General features: G+C 46.2%; 1 protein-coding gene across 7 annotated transcripts in view; it reads right to left on the bottom strand.

Annotated features, from left to right (window-relative positions):
- MYO9A (myosin IXA) overlaps positions 1-15,789 on the bottom strand; it is a 165,028-nt gene that overhangs the window by 137,717 nt on the left and 11,522 nt on the right. Inside the window, exon 1 of one of the 7 annotated variants that reach the window (XM_072345935.1) lies at positions 872-1,120. The exons of the other annotated variants lie outside the window; for them this stretch is intronic. The gene's annotated coding sequence lies outside the window, so the exon portion shown is untranslated. Of the gene's footprint in view, positions 1-871; positions 1,121-15,789 lie in introns of those variants that run through there. 7 annotated transcript variants of the gene reach the window in all.

The raw sequence follows: 15,789 nt of genomic DNA, 5'->3' as shown, positions 1-15,789 counted from the left end.
ACCTTCCACGCTGCCTCCTCCTTCTCCTACACACTCACAAGCTCAATAAAGCAGCCTGCCCCTCTCCCCAGAATGTTCTTTTTCTTCCCAACAGAAGCTGATTCTACATGGCCTCAGCAGCACAGCAAACATCACCTGCACCCAAACAGCTCCGTGTCTGCCTGAAGGCAGAGCCAAGCACCAGCCTTCCGCAGCATGCCAACGCCAGGCGCTTCCATTGAGCACACTGAAATTTGGTGAGGTGAGAAAGTGCAGAGGTGTTAATTTGAGCCGTATAAATCCCCGCAAGGCTCACTACGTGATTTACTCTTAATGACATTAAACATGTCTTGGAGCATTACGCTGGGTCAGAGAAATGTTAATCAAGCTAATTGCCTGCGGTCTCGCGGCCACCGATGGACAGGAGCCTGGCTGTGCTCAGCATCTAACACACCTCACATGGGCAGTGAGTTTCAGCACATACAAAACAGAATCCCCCAAGAGTGAAGCTGCAAACTAAGCCTTGCACCCTCTTGCATTACAAAACAAATTCCTATTTACTAGGAGCGGAGACTCCCACACAAAAGTCACAATAACCTGCCAAACAGCCGGCTGAAAGAAAACATGTATTTAAATTATGATGGTCAACTAGGCTTTCAGTATAAGCTGAGCTTGTAAGTGGTGGTGCACGTTTACACTACAGGCAATCTTTTATTAGTTGACCATAATGTGGTTAAAGTTTAAGACAGTAAAACACTGGTAGCAAGCATACTTTCTTAAAGGAAGTAGATATACAACAGTTATACTGGGAGTGCTTTTGTATCGAGAAGTGCATTCTGAAGCAAGCTTTATTCTATAAGCAACATTGCACGAATGAGAATGGTTGCATTACCTCTGGGAAAGTCCAAAAATTGGAGAGGAAAGGAGCCTGGAGCCTCTGTGATCAAGTATCACCACAAAGAGCACAAGTGCAGGCCTTCAGTTGTGCTATTTCCTGCTTTTCTGCACAGAAAGACATGTCTCAGTGTTTTCCTTTTCAGGGACAATGTAAGCAGCACGTGGCAAAAAGCCAAAATAAGCTGTCCACTGGAAGCATCAGTACCCGCTATAAATAATCTGAGACAGCTAAAGCTTGAAATCATGGCCAGGACTTGCCAAATACTGGAGGACTGGAAAGAGAAGAGAGCAGTGTCAGTGCTGAGGCTGCTAGAGGGGCAGTTCTGGAAGCAAAATTCATATACAGTAACACTGAGGAGTAACTACAAAAATAGAGAAACTCACTTCCCCTTCCTAATCCTCAGACAACTGCAAAGCCTTGGCTGTTTGAGCTGCACCCCTGCACCAGAACACACACCACATGCAATAGAAACTCCTCAAGCAGACAACTTAATCTGAGACAGCCAATTGAAACGTGACATACTGCTTAACTGGCATAGCAGCTCTCTGAATTTCTCTTCAGCAGCAGCAGAAGGAAGACAGAGCAGCCCCCAACAGCGAGCTGGTACTGGACTGACACAGCTGTCACAGCTGATACCGTCAAAACTACGGTGTTCAGGAAAGGCATGTTGTAGCTTAATCGTCTACCACAGAATAGCCCAGAGAACTCAAGTTGTAAGTACCCAGGCAGTGCCACCAGTGTCACCTGAAAGTACCATGTCTGTACCTGCATACTGGTGGGGGGAGGACAGCATAGAGTACAGGGGGCTGCCTTGCAGCAAAACTGCTGCAAGGTCTCCAGGAGAGGGTTTCATCCAAAAGAATTGGATTAATTCTTTTGGGGTTTGCAATCGGGAAAAAGTGAGATTTCTGAGTGTTCCAGCTCTGGCTGGAATCACAGCTCAAATTGAGTTCTTCAGAAGGAAGGGCAAACGTGGGCAGCAAAGAAATCAGCACTCCAGGACTCTCTGCATACACACCCAAAAAATCCCCTGTGTGCAGATTCCAGAGGTGCACGCTTGGCCCAACAGATGTCAAGCAAGAGCCAACAGGCGATGCCAGGGACACCTAACAAAGCTGCTGACCCTTTACTCCCCAAGCCATAGCAAACCTGAACAGTTCTGTATCTCTGTATCTCGATCCCTGCTACCCAATGCAGGCTCATAAACATCACAAGTTGTTTTTTGTGGCTGATATTGTCATAATAAAAGAAGAAACCGTGCTTGGCCAGTGCTAAGCACCATCCCTCTGGTAAGGGGGAGGGGAAGGCAGTGAAAGTATCTCTACAAGTAGCGGTCAGCCCCACCACCACACCTTTGGGGTCAGGAGTACACAGAGCCCCTCAGCAATTGCACAGAATAAGAAACAAGAAGCTGTGGATACACAGCTGAAACCATGTAACCAGTTCCCGAAGACTCACAGTTGCCCACGCCGAGTGCAACCTGAAATAGGATGAGAACACTTCCTAAGTTGCCCCTAAGCCTGTCGGCTTTTCCAGCGATGTGAAGATGGAGAGATGTAACTCAACCTTGTTTTTCCTTAGTTTTATATTTTCGTTCATCACTTCTATCAGCATCTTGACTATTCACCTGTCCTAAGCACCAAGACCCACACTTCAGCTTGTTGCATGGAAGCTTCTCCACAACAGCAGCACTTGCCTTGCTGTGCAACGTAGGCCTTTCTTCACTTTCTGAGGTGCACTCTGTTTATCGTGCTAGAATCTTAAATTCTTCCTATGTAAGAGGCCTGCGGATACACCAAATATCTCAGCAGATGATTCCAAAGCCTGGAATTACCCTACATTTTGAGGTTTTGCTATTCTGTTGCGGTCTAAGAGCTATGAATGCTGCTCAACAGCCCTTCTCCTAGAAGCTCCAAGCAGGGTTAGGACACAGCTACCCCTTAACCATCCTCTTACTGATGTACTGCATGGAAATCTGGTGGGCTGCAGCAGAACTTTTTTCTAAGACAAAATGAAAAGAGGAAAAATTTAAAAAAAAAAAAAAATTAAAAAAAATCACAGGAAAAACCGTTGCAAAACAGTTCCTACAGGCCGTTGAAAATGGTTCCTGTGAACAGGGAGCTGACTTAAGGCATGAATAATATCACAATCACTTACTCTTCCCCTTAAGGTCAAAGCACCTTCTGTGCAGAGAATGAATCAGTGTTCAAGGAATTAATCACAGCCACGCTGTGAATGCAGCTCTTGTCTGCAGGGTTCCTGCCTCGCTCGCTGGAGAAGCTGCAGTAGGCATAGATGAAGGCCCGCTAAAATGGAGCAAAAAGGGCCCTCAGGAAGGCATGCTGAGGTCTTGTGATGGAGGAAACTGAATGAGAGAAGTGATTTCCATCTCTTCTTCCGTCACAGGCTTTCTGCATGATGCTGGGAGGCGAGAAGTGTGGTGCAAACAAAGCATGTCACCGACGGCCACAGCTGTTCCTCTTTCTTCAGTTCCTAAACTGAGTCACTGCAGCCTGGTTCCTGGAAATGCTACAGTTCTCCTGAAATTCCACGCTCTAAAATAGGCTGCTTTCTCATGGCACACACCCAGCAGTTTGCACTTTCCGGCTGATACTCACCACGCTCCCCTTCCTCTACTTCATTTAGGAAATCACATCCGAGTGAGTAAGGACACAAAGTGCTGGGTACTTAGCACGTGAGCATCATCACTGGAAGCTCTGGTGACTGAGCCAGCACTGGGCACCATGCTCTGCAACTGCTCCCTGGGTCCCTTCTTCTGCAGAGCTTCCTAGCTTATGAAAGTCAATAGTCTGAAAAATAGATGGTTTTCTGTGTGATCCTACAGTTTATCTTGTAAATTTAAATTAAAGCAATCACAAATGAAAAGACTGAGTGGGTCTGGTCTTCAGAAGCAGAAAACCCAAAAGACCACAGGGGCTAGAAAGTGTAGCCAAGAAAAAATAAAGGATAAATTCAAAAGAAGCATGCCAGTGCTGCCCTTTAACACAGCCATCACAGATCCCAGAATTATTTGCTGAAGAACTATGAACTACAAACACAGCATCTTCCTATTCCTTCCCCCACCCCTGGAGACACTGAAGGCCAAGCTGGGCAGGGCTCTGAGCCCCTGACTGAGCTGCAAACATCCCTGTTCCTTGCAAGGGATTTGAATTAGATGGCCTTTAGGGGTCCCTTCCAACTCAAAGGATTCTGTCATACTGTCACCTCAGGAAACGTGCCTGTACTGCTCATATCTTAGTTAGCAGCCAGAACGTTCACATAGTGAACCTGAAGAAAACGGTGTTTACAGTAAGTCTTGTGGAACCTGCTAAAAATGAAGGACGTGAAGTGCTGGAGCAGAGAAATACTGCCAAGCATCGTGCTGAGGACACCTCACCTGCCCCCAAACAGACCCAGCGAATACCTTTTGCAGAGCCTGGGGATTACAAAGGCATTAAGTACAAGATGCTTCTACCCTATAAGAGCCCAAGAAAACAAAGCCTGGGAAAGAATGAATTCTGCATCTCCTCACCTGCCCAGCAGGCACCGGTGACAGGAGAAACCTGGCTGAGGGACTCGACCACAGCTTCAACAGGAGAGTCTTCATGCTTCATCCAGAACAAATACCCAAAACAAGAGCTGGGCAAAGATGAGGCATGTCTGTCCAGGAGCTATAAATCTCATCCAAACTCATTGCACTAGTAGCTAAATGTCACTGCAACAATGCATTAGAACATTTCACAGGGTAACTGAAATAAATGGCGGGGGGGGCGGGGGGGGGAAGAAAAACAGCAGATTTCTATATGCTAGTCTCAAGAAGTAATTTACCATTCTTGAACAGCAGCACTGCAATAGCTTGAGGAATGAGGTGTTTGGTTTTCTCTTCCCTGAAAGATCTTAAGGGCGTTGATGTTATCTGGCAGAAGGTAACACAACCTGACCTCAGAGCCAAGTTTAAGTGCAACAGTGCTGGAGAAACTTCATGACTGATGGTCTCATCCCTCACATTGCAGAGCATGAAGGACTGCAACCAATGCTGAAAAAGGGATGGTTTTACAACTTCTTCACAGGAAACTCTTTTTAGCTATCAGCCTTATTCCAATAAAATACTCCAGCCTTCCTAACTCAATTTTACTACATTGCACAAAAATTACTACCCATCTGCTCCCAGAGACTCATCAATACAGAAACCCTGAGCTTGCTCTTCTGCAAAGGAGACATCTCCAGCTCCCCTGCTGATGGAATAGATCCTGCTAATGCACACTCCAAGATTGGAACTAAAGATAAAGTGCAGCTCTCATTGAGTTTAAGCCATGTTTTTTTGTTTGTTTGTTTGTTTTGGAAACATTTTAGGTTAAATATACCTTCTAAGAAACAGCAGGTTAAATATATAGAGCTTTAAAAAAAAAAAAAAACAAAGCACACAAAAAACGCCTTTTCTGTTCCATCTGTCTCTGATTTGAGCCGTGGGCGCTGAGGCACCAAAGACCCTCAGCTTAAGCCATCAGCAAATCCCAGCAGCCACCACATTTATTTTCCCTCTTCTCCAAGCACTCTTGCAAATGTCATTTCCAAGCAGCAATTTCTTCTGCTCTGACTTTCACTTCCGAAATACAAATCAACAAGGCTTGGACACCATCCATCCAGGTTCTTTCCAAATCCTCCAAATCTCCTCCAATGCATTTCCATAGCACTGGGAATGGAGGCAGCTCCCAGCTCACTGCTGAGCGTCCGGCCTCTGCCTTCCTGTTGCCACTTCTGCTTGTTCCACCTTCCCGTCCACAATCTGCCAATGAAATCATTTCCCAATAGACGATAATCTCTACTGCAGCAAATGAAAGTCAGCCCTCGGCAGCAATAACCACAGCCTCGCCAGAAGACAAGCAGCTGCTCCTGGCTGGACTGAAGGTTTGCATTATGCAAGAGAGAGCACCACGCGTTGTCCCAGCACATCCGTCCCATCCTGGAGCTCAGCAGCTCAGTGCATGGCAGCCAGCAGCTACAGCGTAAGAACCAAGAGAAAAATAAGTTGCTATTTCTTAACATTACCACATCAGCCAATCTTGACCAAACAAAGCAGAGAGTGGAACACCAAACAGGTCCTCCAAGCCCACCTCCTTCCTTACCACCACCAACATGCATAACTTTTAGAAGCACTGCCTACTGCAAAGCATTCAGAAACGTGCTGTCAGGAGAAGGAATATTAAACTGCCAGATCTGCTCAGTTAGCTCAAAATAAACAAGCAGGGTGAATCATGTTTTTAACGAGACTTCCAGCAACTAGTACATGAAAAACCCAAGTTCTTCCTCTGAAGACCACATTCAGGAAAAAAAATACTCATCCCACAGATGATGATAATTTACAAAGCCGGGCACAGATAGATTGCTGCATTTCAGCTAACCACAAAACAATGTACTCAATCTCAGAATTAAGCTGTCATTGAAGTGCCATAACATGAGAGTGTCTTTTAAACACGAAGATGAGCATTTCGAATGCACGGCAACACGAAACCAAAAACAAAACCTTCTCCCAACACAATCACTGAAAATACCTTGAATTATAGACGACAGCCTCACTAAAAATAGTTACTGTCAGACACCTGAGAACACAAGCTTTGGAATTCTTTGAGAACATTAATATCTAAAGGAAGAATAAAAGGGGGGAGATAGCCAACTATGTAATAATGCACAACATCTGCCTTTTGCAGAGATGCAGCTATTTTGGGGAATTAGTACTACTTTTAACAAACAGAGGCACACCGGTGATGGCAGCACTGAGAAAGTTTCCACCTCTGCTGCTTGTATTTTCATACACAGAGTGAGAATACAGTTGCTTGTTGAGAAATGGATGTGACAGACTAATGCATGAGAAGACAGGCTCCTCCAAGCGTGCAGACTCTGGGCGACGCCAGCAGACAGCAGATTAACTCGTTGGTGCTGAGGCACAGCAAGCTAAGAGACAGCTAAAGCTGTTAGGGAACAAGAAAACAGAAATGAGCCCTGTGATCAAAAACACACCTAGAGATGTCACCAAGCAGCCCGCACACAGCTGCTGCTGCAGATAACGGACAGGAACAAGCACTGCACTGATCCCGCTGCTCTCACCGTCTCCAAAATAACCCTGCGTTGATCCACATTTGGCCAACCAGGGCTCTGCTCAGAGACTGCAGAATCCTGATGAGGTCAAACACCACGAGCCCACAGAAAAGGTTCACATAATTAAGAGTTTTCATTAGCTAGGTTGTTACTCTCAGCAAGATAGGAAGTACTAAGGCTCACTGCTGATTTGTTTGGTTAAAACCAAAGCATCAGAACATCACAGAAAATGACTTTATTGTAAAAAAAAAAAAAAAAAAAAAAAAAAAAAGAGCAGGAAAAGGAAAAATTCCGACATGTGCGTGGTGTTTGTTTTGAGAGGCCAAGTGCTGTGGATGGCCTGACGGAGATCAGCCACGCCATCCAAACAAAACACCGCGAGCTCTGCAAGGCAAACCCGCGGCCAAGCGAGGAGTGGAACTTGCAATGGGAACTCCAAGGCCTGGTCGAGCTGCAGCTCGGCCTCTCCTCGAGGTTATCGAGTTACTGCTTTCTGAGATGGAAAAGATAGGCTGCAAGAATTCAGCAAGACTGATACCAGGGAACTGATGCATCCACCAGTGAAGCACCGTGATAGAAATCACCTTCTCAATGAGAAAAGCCACAAATGATCAAGTACCTACAGCAGAGGTTATGACACAGACATTGTAAAATGTGTATTTTAGGACACAAGCCCTCTGGCTTGTTCCAGACTGGGAGATTTACTGGCATTCACACACCTTTTGCTAATGATACATCACCAAGAGACATTAGGAAGAAAGCATCTGGACCTTCTCCTTCTGGGCAACAGCCACAAACAGCACCGTGGCTCAGTTCGTAACCTCATCTCTGCACTTGGAGATCAGCGTCTGCCTTAAATGGCCAAGCTGGGGCTCAGCGTGAGGCCAGCAGTGGAATGCAGCTATCGAATAAATAAAATTCAGAAGTACATTCTGGGTTCTGGAAAAATCACAAAGTCCCACGAGGTAAGAATGAAGCCGATCGAGGTACCGGCCTCAGTCTCACCATGTTCTCTAAAAAATAAGAGCAACTGAAAAAGCCTTTCTCTCTCATGGGGAGGCTGGAGATCTGGTTTCTCTGAAGATCAAGCAACAAAAAATAGCAACATTCACAAGTTGGCAATGGAGTTTCCATGCTTCAGTAGGCACAAATTGAACCGAGCGGATTCAATTGAAACCAGCACAGACTATTCGCTTTCTCCTCCCAGCCTGACTGCTTTAAGCTTCCACGTGTTGTCCTGGTCTTCAGGAGGCAATTTTTCATCCAGAAAAAGAGGGCGCAAGGGAAGTGGGAGGGTAGCAACCACTTCTTTCCATTGGAAGGCATATTTTTTCATTAGAATAGAGCAACACTAAAAACCACAGCAGAAGACACGCTTTCCCACCCCACCGCACCCCATCCAGTAACTGAACAGATTCATCCTCAGCCAGGAACATGAAATTCTGACCTGATCTATCCTCAAAAAGGGCATTAAAGCAAATGGAAAACAGAGCACACGGCTCACGCAGCCTGCACCATGAAAGGTCAAACATTCTCAGGTGACTTCAGAAATTAGATGAGACTGCAACAGAAGAGTATCCGAATCTCAAAGACAGCAGAATAGCAGATTATCTGAGCAGAAACACCACGGGGACAAAGAGCTGTGCTCAGCGAGCTCTGCAGAAGGGCTCCTTGGACATCTGCTCCTGCATTTACCGCCCAGTGGCTCCCAAAGCCGCTTCGGTGGCAGCATTTGTCCTAATTGCAGTCGGTGGATAATCGCGCTTATCCAGCACTGTTAGCTGCTCTGGGGGTGCCAAACGCAGGACAAAGCTCTCTTCTACCTTGTAGATCTCTATTCTTTGATATTTGCAATGGATCCAAAGCTTCCCCCAGAATGTTTTGGTTTTGGACGTTTCTAAATCATCCACCGACTGTGACTTTCAGCTGTCAAACACACATAATTACTTACACCACTAAGTCAAAGACTACTGCAGATTTGTTGAATTAACAACTGCGTATAAAAACATTCCTTGATATTTGCTGAGCTTACCTTTCTGATTATTAGGAATTCTAAAGCAGAGAGCAACCAGCAACCCATAAATTTCTAAACTACTCATAAGACTTGTTTTCTGCCCCCCAAAACCATGCCCACAAAGGCAACCAAAAACCGCAGCCCATCTTCTCCAAGCTGGTTTCCCGAGCCCTGTGCAAACCCTTGAGCAAACACAGCAACGTGCCACCACTCTACACCGTGCCCTTGGAAGGGGACCGGATACAACAGAGGTCAACAGCGCGTTATCTGAAGAACCCGAAACGCGATGCTGATGGCACGCAAGCCAGGAAAAGCCTGTCTCAAGTAACACCGCTGGCTGCATGGCCACCTTTTATTTACAAGAAGGACAACTGAGAAGGGAACCACAGGTACTCCATGCTAACCAGATGTAAGCAGCATTCCATCACCACCTAGAAACAAAAAGAATTTTCCCTGATGTCAGAACCTCAGCTACGACAGTTAAACACTGGTCCAGAAAGAAAGCCATACTTTTTGCACAGCTCTCTCCCCAGCATCACCAGACCTCAGTGCAAAAATGCCTTAAAAGATCTCACAGAAGCAAGGCTACTTACTTTCCTCAACTAAGTCACCTAGATTTGCATTCAGCATGTTAAACTCTCAGCCAAATAACTTCAGCTATACGTTTCTCATACTCGAGGGATCCATTTTGCAATACTCACCCACCCAACGACATCAGCCGAGCCGGCGCCTTCACCTATGCACGCAGACATTAGGTGAGGAGGACCTGAGCATTTACATAAACCAATTGAACCAAACGCTTCCAGATTACGACCAATCATTCAACTGGCACGAGGCCAAGAGAGCTCTCCACCAGAGAAAGAGGTCGGCGAAATCCAATAACAAGTATTTAAAAAGACAAGTAAACAACATTAGTTCGATTTTCTGGCCGGGAGGCACGGCGAGTTCATTATAAAACAGGGAAAGGGGGATGGAGGGGTGACCCAGCAATAAGATAAAACAAAAAATCAGCAGATTTAATCCATGGGGCGGGTTTATCTCCCCGATTACTTGCACACCATTACCCTGACAGAATTGGAAGCATTAGGACAGCAGCGTTGGCCACAACACACAGCAAGCCGTGCTTTCTCCTGCGGCTGCTCTGTGTGCCGCGGCAGCACCAGGTCGGGTGCGGAGCAGATGCTACCTCTCACTTCTAATCAGAAGCACAGAGACATGGCACTCGTCAGACACGCCGGCTCCCAAGGCTAGCTGCCAGCTCCCATCCTCCAGACATGCGGGAAGAAAGCGCAGGTGTGCTGTTACTCCTACGAGTTTAAAGAATGCGTTCAGCAGGAAAACGCAGACACGGGGTCAGCCTCAGTAACATTTTCAGGACTCGTCTTAGCTCATCACACCAAGAAATGGGGCAGGAATAACAAGAGGCATCCATTTCCTATCACCACAAAGGCGCTGGCAGAAAAGGGACAAGCAAAAGCCAAGTTGCCGCTAATTAATTCACACTGTTTGGAGGACTGAAATAGATCCCTTTATTTCTTCACCAGTATGAGAGTTAAGGACAATGTGAAAAGTTCTTCTATCTGTTCGTAAGCAATAGGCTTTACAGAGCTTTTTCACCCCTCTCCCATGAGATGCTGTCTCTGACACCCCACCTCTGCCACATGCACAGCAATGGAGCCCAAGATTTGGATCAGCAACCTGAGATTTCGCTGACTTCTCAGAAAAGCGATATGCACTGCCCTTGTCTTTCTGAAGGGCCGGAGCACTTCCACCTTTCCTAACAAAACTGATGATGCCTTCCATGCTCGGACTCAGCCTGAAAGTCACTTTCAACAGAAAACGCCTTTTTTCCAGCTGAGCGTTATTGCTCTCTGCACCTCAGCTGCAGGCAGAAAGAGGGATCAGGAGCTTCACACCCATTTAAGGGCATCACCACCTTTAAGCTGCCAGCATTTGGCATCTGACGCGCATGGAAAACCATTTGGTGTTTGATTATTCTAATTGCCTTCAGCAGAAACAGCGGCTGACACAAGTCCCATCGATCTGCCACTTTCCCCAGTCCTTTCCAATAAAGTCTGCAGTGAAACTCCTCTTCAGCATGACTAGAGGCAGCACCATTAACCCTAACTTTTAAAGGGTAATCAGGTTTGACAAGCCGCAAGTTTTAACAGAATGATGGCTGGGTTTTTTTTTTCCTGCCTGGTTAAACGTGTTCCTCCAAAACAGAGGTGAGTTTTTTTTGTTTTGTTTTAAAAGCAGTTAAATGCAAGACCAACCCAGCTTCAGTAACAAGGATCTGAAGGGTCAGATATCAACAAAGCTCAGTGAACAGCCTGACTGGGACAGCGCCCGCATTGCTCAGACCCTGGAATGTGAACTGCCCTTTTCCTTTCAGCTTCTGCTACGCTCAACCCATTTCTCCCAATACTTTGCCAACTGCTCGTTCAGACACATTTGATCAGCTTACTCAAATGATCACGTCTTGAAACAAACATCAGTCCCTTCTTCAGCCTGAGGACAACCTGCCTGCCTCTAGCACCACTTCTGAGATAGGAGAAACCACATCCCTTCCAAATGAGATCCTGCTTTCTCCAAGCACATAAATCAGTTTTGCAATTTCCATTAACTACAGTGATTTTACAAAGTCATCCTGGAATCTTTTACAAACCACGCACTGTGCAGCCTCAATCATCCCCTCCCTCACCCCATCCCCCAGTGTGAAGCTTTCCATTGTAAGCCGAATGAAATCCTGCAGCTATGCCTTGCTGCAGCAAATGCCCTCAGCAGCACAGGGAAGACACAGCCTTTTCCAATCCCTGAGATAGCCCTGATCTTTGAAACTCACCGCAACACTCCAGCATGAGTTCCTCTATTTGCAGTTATCACCATCATAAAAATTAAGGCTCAGAAGTTGTTCACCAAGGAAAGGTCACATTGCTGGAGAAAGTGGGGGGCAAAAGAAATGCTGGTGCCTGAAGCGCCATCCTTCCCCTAAAGAGAACAGGAGGTGGAAAACTCAGGGAAAAAGCCAATACCTCACTTGAAGCTTCCCTGCGGACCTCCTACCGCCACCACCTGAAAACCAGAAAACGCACTGATATCATGTGGTAAAATAAAACACAGAAGTGTTGTAATTACCTGCCCAGAGAGCATATGGCATGGAAATGAAAGTGCCTTATATCCATTACCTTTGCTATGTGATGAGATCAACAGAAGGAAGCGTGAAAAAATGTTTAAAAATATGTTCAGTGTGGGATCACACAACTGAAGCACATCCATCATCAGGGTAATGTAATGACACCAGGAAATGAGCTAAGTGAATTTCACATTGAAGCCTTTTTTTTCTTTTTTGAAGTGCATCTGTTTGGCTCATATCAACCTGACCCTCATCATCTAGCTGGTTTTCATCTCAGACGTATGCATGTCAAAGATGCAACATAAATCAAAACAGCTTCTTCGACAAGGCACTCATGGAAAACATGCCTGTGCTTTTCTTTTTGCAGCCCTGCTGAATAATCTGGATCCCAGCGGGTCCAAGCTGCAGCTCCCCGTGTCAGTGGGCAGTGGATGAGATCTCACTTCAGGCTGACCCTTGTTTGTTGGGTTTTGTTCGTTAGGACAAATGAAAGCAGCTGCTTTTTCACCCAGGTGGATAAGAGACACTGGAGCAAGCCAAGTACATCCACAAGGACAGCAGGTTCCTGCAGAGAATGCAGCACCCCTTGCCACTCACCTCCTGGGACCACTCAACAGTTCTACAGTCAGAAACGAGGACAGCACATCTCTAGGTGTGCTCACTGTGAAGCTACAGACCAACAAGCTGAGCACGTTTCTAGGGATTCCCAACAAAGACTCAAAGTGATGTCAACAGACATCACTAGCTCAGTTTTACAGTGGATGATGCAGGCAGAAGGCAACTCAAGGAGGAACAAGAAGATGCTGGGCAGCTTTAGTCCTACCAGTTCTGTGGGCAAACATTCTCAGGAGCATCAGGTAAAAGAAAACCAGGCAAGGGCCCTGGTACAAAGAAGCTCTCGAAATTCATGTAAGGTTTTTGTTTTCATGCATTCTAAAAGAATTTTGGAGTTCTTCCCCTCAAATCACCCAAGCTGATGATTGCTTTGTACATCGAGCCACCACCTCCAGCATGCTGATCTGGTTACTGATTTCACCAATCTATACAGTCTGCTACATGACTTTTCTTACACTTTCAGTTCTCTCGCCTCTCTGAGGTTAAGTAGGTTCATTAGCCCTGCATCACATCCTGAGCAAAGCGCCAGCACGAGCCGACAGAAAGAACAGAGATGTTAAGTATTCAAGTCACCAAGTGACGGCACTAGGACATTTAAAGCATGAATGAGGAGAAAGGTAAAACTGATGAGGCTGGCAGTTTTGGCAAGGGAGTATGTTAAAAAATAAAGAACAAAATAAACACCATCACTTCATGGGTTGAGTTCCGATGGTTAGGAAGAGAGAACAAGAGGGAACTTTCCAAAGGAAGTCCTGGTGCTGCTTTGTAAAGGATTGCCCTGTGACATAAAGCTTGGACAGGAGCTGTATGCAAGAAAAAGAGGAAACCTCATCTGTCTGAATCACCTGTGCCTTAGAACAGCTCTCTCCAAACAGCTGCAGGATCACCCCTGGAAGCAATTTTCTCTCTCTTTCCCTTACCAAAAAAAACTCACATCACAACCTCCAGCACCCTGGTAGCACCTGCACCTCACTGGTGCTCAACCTCAGGGACATCCAGGCTCAGGCTGCAGGGTGGACAAGTGTTTCATGTGCAATGACAACAGATTGCTGGTGGCCCCCACCATCCTCCTCCTCAGCAGGTTGCTGGGCTGTGGAGGCAGGAATGAACGAGCTGTGCATATTTCAGACAAGCTGCTGGAAAGCTCAGGCTGACGTGGAGCAGCCCGCAAACACTGGATTCTTTATGCATTTTCTGCACACACGTCGTAGGCAGCACCAGAAATACTGTACGTACAGAAAAATATTTCACTCGTGTGATACAGAAGGGCTCTCGGTGCTGACCAGCCAAATCTGGCTTGGGGCAGGAGTGCTTGCTCTATGATAGGGGCAATTCAGGAGCACAGATAAGTTTGTTCTCTGTGGATAAATAACCTGTGCTCAAGCTCAGCCACCGTATCTCGGTGAAGGATAAAGACCTTGGTGGTAACACGCTAATATTTGTCTACTCGCTTATCATACAGAAGCCTTATTACCAAGGCTAATTGAGGCAGAGATTAGATTTCACGTGTGAAGGAACAGACAATAGCATCAGATAGTCTTTGAATGCCAGTAAATAAGATAAATGCTGCGAGTTTTCCCCTTAACAATGCCTCCAAAGAGCAATGAAAGGACACAGCAGAGCAGGCAGACAGGCAGACCACCAGAACAACCTGAATGCACCCCAGTGATTTCCATGTCTCCAGTACTCACGTCTACTCTAACTTCCTCTTAGTGCTGCCAAGCCACGCACATTATTAGCGTGTCGTGTTTCTTCTATTAAGAAGTTGCAGTGCTTTCTTTTATCCTCACCTCCTCATGCAGATGTCCAAGCAGCTACAATTAGGTCACGCCTTAACACAGAGGTCTAAAATTCCTCTTTTTGTAGGCAAAGAGCTGAAAATGGGCACTTTCCCCCCCAAAGATGAGATCTCAGCTTTCCCTTCAGCCCAGTGCTCCTATTCTTGCATGAGCAAGTGCATTACATGAGGAGCCCTGAGACACGCTCAGCCTTCACCGCTTCCTGTCCAGAGCGTGTGGCTGAACGCAGAGCAGGAAGGAGGAGGCTCAACATGAGTTCCCAGGGCACAAAAAGGGACCCTGCAACAAGGGACGACTCATACAGTGAAAGCACCGTGGTGTCCCTGACCCTGTACACTGTTCCCAAAAACAAGACGGATTCTCAGCAGGTTTCATTTGGTTTTGCTTTCCTAAGCAAAACAATGAAAACCACCCCAGTACCTCCAAATGAATAAAGTAGCCAATAAATCAAGAGAACAAAAGCACTTAGTTTTGGCTCATCTTCCACCAAAGCTCAGTGCCCCCACTGCAGCAACATGAAGGAGAGCAGAAGTTGCACGCGGCACTGGTCCCAACCCGCTATCGCGCTCAACTGTGCCATCCCAGTCCTAGGAAAGGAAAAAGCTAATCCTCCTCAACACTGCATCATATTTCATTGCACAGACATCACCTCACTTTGCTTGGCCAGCAGCAACTACAAATAGCCTACAGGAAGCCACTAATTTCCTGAAAAGAGGGTTAACTCAGAATCATAGGAAACAGAGACAACTGAAGCTGGTTCTAACACTTGGACAAGGCTCAGCATATCAGGGGAGGAAAGAAAAGGCTGATCAATCACAGTGCAGGACCTGACCAGAGAACTGAAATCACACAGAATTAAAGAAGACCCCAATTCATACAAATCATACAGATGATCTTATAGGTCCTTTCCAACCTTGCGACTCTATGATTAGCACATACCTAACAAAGCACTGTGTAGTATCCTCTCCAGCACGCACACCGACTGAAAAGCACAACGCGTGCTTGGGCACAGTCTTAAAGTAGAACTGCCTAAAGATTGCCCAGAAACCTCAGTCAGGGGGAAAAACAGAGCTATTTTGGGTGCCAGAGATTCTGAGCATCTCACAAATAAGAATATCTCATGATGAAATGCTCTCACCTAAACCATTGCATTAGCGACTGAACAGTAGGAGAACCACAGGTTGAGCCACAGAAATAACATTTGACTTCTCGCTTGACTCTGCTTCCAGGAAGGCACACGCTTCGTCGCTGC

The sequence above is a fragment of the Excalfactoria chinensis genome, chromosome 10, assembly GCF_039878825.1.
Source record: "Excalfactoria chinensis isolate bCotChi1 chromosome 10, bCotChi1.hap2, whole genome shotgun sequence".
Taxonomy (NCBI): Eukaryota; Metazoa; Chordata; class Aves; order Galliformes; family Phasianidae; genus Excalfactoria; species Excalfactoria chinensis.
This window is presented reverse-complemented; position numbering and strand designations above follow the sequence as displayed.